Raw genomic sequence first — 4,012 nt, forward strand, 5'->3', positions numbered from 1 at the left:
GGTCTGTTTTTTTTTTTTTTTGGGTTTTTTTTTTCATGCCTTTCGTTTCTTCTTAATGAAAATTTTTTACATTAGGACATTTTATGTGACAACTGCCAAAAAAGTATTTTTAAGAATTTAAGTGAAATAAACACGTTCCTCTTTGGTAAAGCCCAGTTGTATGCTTACATTTGTAAATTAAGACTTCGATTGTAAGCCTGTGTTAAAACACACTAAGGAACTGGTTTCTTTGGTGTTTTTATCTTAGTGGTTGTTGAGGGGAAATACTCAAGTGTGTAGTATCTTTGAGCATTTAAGTCTAATCCTCATTCTTGATGACTCTGGGGATTAATGAGGTGGACTTTCCTCTGGAGCCCCTGAAAGCCAGTAAAAATATTAGATTCAAATAATGGATGAATTAAGGAAAGGAGAGTTGTATAAAGGAAAAGGCCTTTCCCGGAGACCCGGGAGATTTGAATTCCAGTTCTGGCTCTCCCACTGATTTCCTGTGTGACCTTGTGTTAACCTCTGAATTACCTCCCAGTCTAAAATTAAGGGGGTGTGACCAAACGGCTTCTGAAGTCTTTTGCAGCACTGATGGTCTATGACCCTTAGTGACAGGAAGGTCTGAAGAAAAAAGGGCTTTGCACCAAGGCTGAAACAGAGGGTTTGATTGACAGGTGAACAGAGTCTGGTTTGTTATCAAGGCAGGCGTACTAAGGAGAAATGACATGTGAAAAGCTTTGCTGGGGAGCGCGTAGGCCCTGCCTGAGGTCAGCTCAAGCTTTTGCAGAAGATGGAAATTTGCTCTATTCTTACAGATCTTAAAGGGATTTGGGTGAGGAATAGGATATTCTGCAGTCTGGGTCTGCAGTGACTCAACAGTTCAGTATATGTGTGACTGTGTTGTCAGTTTTTGTAGGGGAAGGTTTGAGGACTGTTCTGTTAACTCAGTAGCTATAAGCTACTGGAATGAGAGGGTTTTTAGACATGTAAAAGCAGTATTAAAGATTTGAATTTGTAATCTGAATTTACATCTAGAAAAAGTTACCTAGTGTCAATGGATCCCTCAGGTCATGTACTTTTTTTTTTTTTTCCTCTTACACTTTTTTTAGCCACGCATATGGAAGTTCCCAGGCTAGGGGTAGAATCAGCGGTACAGCTGCTGGCCTACACCACATCCACAGCAACGCTGGATCCGAACCTCATCTGTGACCACAGTTCATGGCAGGGCCAGATCCTCAACCCATTAAGCAAGGCCAGGGATTGAACCCGCATCCTCATTGCTACCAGTGGGGTTTGTTACCACTGAGCCACAGTGCAGTGGGAACTCCCACATCATATACTTTCAAACTGAAGTCTCCTCTAGGTTTTAGAGCAGAGTTTATTTTTGTAAAGGAAATTTACGAAAGTTGAATTTTGAGTTCTGGTTTAACAAATTATTTTCCCCAGCCACCAGGCCTTTAGTCAATGCCATTTGGCAAAACTTTAATAAATTATGAAACAGTTTTTGTAACCTAAGTGTCTTTAGGTTTTGTGTATACTGTCAAATATAGTAACTTTGGATTTTTTTTTTCTGCTTTTTCCAAGTTTACAGAACTTTTCAGTATCTACCAAGCAGCTAGGATATGCCAGGCACCTTGGCTGGGCAAGAGGGAGGGGGTTGGGATAGAGACAAGGCAGCCCTTGATTACTCATGGGAACTAGTAGGGAAGAGAGGCACACGGGAATGATACTTACCAAGACCTAGAACAAGTGATCCGGTAAGTTTAGGGTAATTCAGAGGCAAGAAGGGTAGCTCTCAACTGGGAGGATTAGGGAAATTTCCTGGAAGGAGCTGCACATGGGAATATGAGTAGGATTTTGAAATAGTAATGGAAAAATGTGGAGAGCACAATGGACAGAGGTGGGGAGTCTAGAAGTCTGTGACATTCAGGCCTCTGGAGGGCCTTAAGGCTAAGCCACTTTTGACTAAAGGCTATTTTTTGTCTTTTTTTTTTTTTTTGCCATTTCTTGGGCCGCTCCCGCGGCATATGGAGGTTCCCAGGCTAGGGGTCCAATCGGAGCTGTAGCCACCGGCCTACGCCAGAGCCACAGCAACGCGGGATCCGAGCCGCGTCTGCAACCTACACCACAGCTCACGGCAACGCCGGATCGTTAACCCACTGAGCAAGGGCAGGGACCGAACCCGCAACCTCATGGTTCCTAGTCGGATTCATTAACCACTGCGCCACGATGGGAACTCCCTAAAGGCTATTTTTAAATTCTTGAGAAGCAAGCTTTTTGGTGATGAATCCAGAGCAGATTATATTTCTGGGGTTATCTCCCATCTGAAGGAGACTTTCCTTGAATGGGTTTGCTCCCAGCCTTTTCAGTGTATAAGTAAAAAGTGAGTGTGGAAGCTATGATGGGTTGGATGACAGGGGCCTACTTGTTCTGCAGGGTCAGAAGAGGGGTCTCTTCCACACACCTGCCCTCCAGCCAGAGCAGTGGCTCTGTTCCTTTGATATGTTGGAATGTCATGACTGTATTTGAAGCATTTGTCTTTTCAAACTAAAAATGTTACAACTGTTGCTCATTGCAGGTAGGGAGAAATGGAGGCATAGGAAAGAGTCCAAGACTAGCCCAAGGTTTCCTGGTGAAGCAGTGAAAGGAGATCACCCTGTTTTCAGCTTTGTTCTTACTCTTAGTTCACTCCTTCTGCTGTAGGAATCCAGGTCCTGAAGAGTGACATTTTTTTTTTTTTTTTTTGGCTGCACCTGCACATACAGAAGTTCTGTACCACAGCAGAAACTCAAGCCGCTGCAGTAACAATGCTGGATCCTTTACCTGCTGAGCCACAAGAGAACTCCCTGACTGACATAACTGATGGAAATGCAGACCAGCTTGTGTAAGATGCTAGCCCCCTACTCTGCATCACCACTACTAGGGCTCCTAGGTAGTACACATGTGAACAGCGTTAAGCAGAGTCCGTGGTTTCCGTTTCTGGCATTCCTATTAAGGCTACACACCCTACCATCAGAGAAAGATGAGACAGAACTGCAGAGGTGGTTCTGTCCCTAGGTTATGACCTTCCTTTTCTCCAGCCCTGGCAAGTTATGCTGACATCAATTTTAATGAGACTGATGAACCACTGTGTTGACAGTTTGAAAAGGGAGTCAAGTTACCAGCTGACTTAAGCTTCAGCTGCCAAATAGTTGCGCTGCAGGAAAACCAAGTTTGAAGCAAGTATAGAAATTCTTCCTAGAGCCAATTAGGTCAGCTTCGTAATCTCTGACCAAGTATTTTATAACTTGTCCCAGACATGTCAGGAGGGCATAAAGAGAAAGGAGAATGACATTTAGAGTTACTCTGCTTAAGGGGACCTGACCCAGGCTGGTGTGTGTGTGTGTGTTCAGTACAACACCGCCCCATCCCAGCCCTAGGGAAGAGGAATGGAGGTGTGGGGAGGGAGGCCTCAAAGATCTATTCGAGTCTCAGCCTGGCCACTAGCTGGTATTTGACTCTCCTGAGTCACTTCCCTTCTGTGAACAACTGAAAATACAGGGCCCAAGCTTAAGTCCAAACAGGGTATACTCCAAGTTCTAACCATTAATAGACATGGCTGTAGTTAGTGCTCATGCTGTGACTCCCACTTATCCCACCCTCCTGAGGAGCAGGTAAGTGTTCAATCTGGTGGAACATGTCAGAACTGTGCCTTAGGCTGGTGGGATAGAAAGGCAAAGACCTGTAGCAAGAAATCAGTGAGGAGGCTGTTAGATTTCTCTGGACAAAGCTGGATGAGGGCTGCACGCCTAAGACTCACGGTGAATGAGATGTTTTCCAAAAACTGCAATAGGAATTCTAGTAAGGCTGTTTGACTAGTCAGTCTGGGAAGCAGCATTACACTCACTTTAGCATGAGCCAGCTTATATTTGTCACTAGGGGGCACTAATGCTCTGTGGGGAAGGGAGCTAAACTATTCCTCATTTTACAGGTGTGGAAATGGAAGGATTTAGAGGTGAAGTGTCTCTGAAATCACATAGCCAGTAAA

This window comes from Phacochoerus africanus, chromosome 2, assembly GCF_016906955.1.
Source record: "Phacochoerus africanus isolate WHEZ1 chromosome 2, ROS_Pafr_v1, whole genome shotgun sequence".
Classification (NCBI taxonomy): domain Eukaryota; kingdom Metazoa; phylum Chordata; class Mammalia; order Artiodactyla; family Suidae; genus Phacochoerus; species Phacochoerus africanus.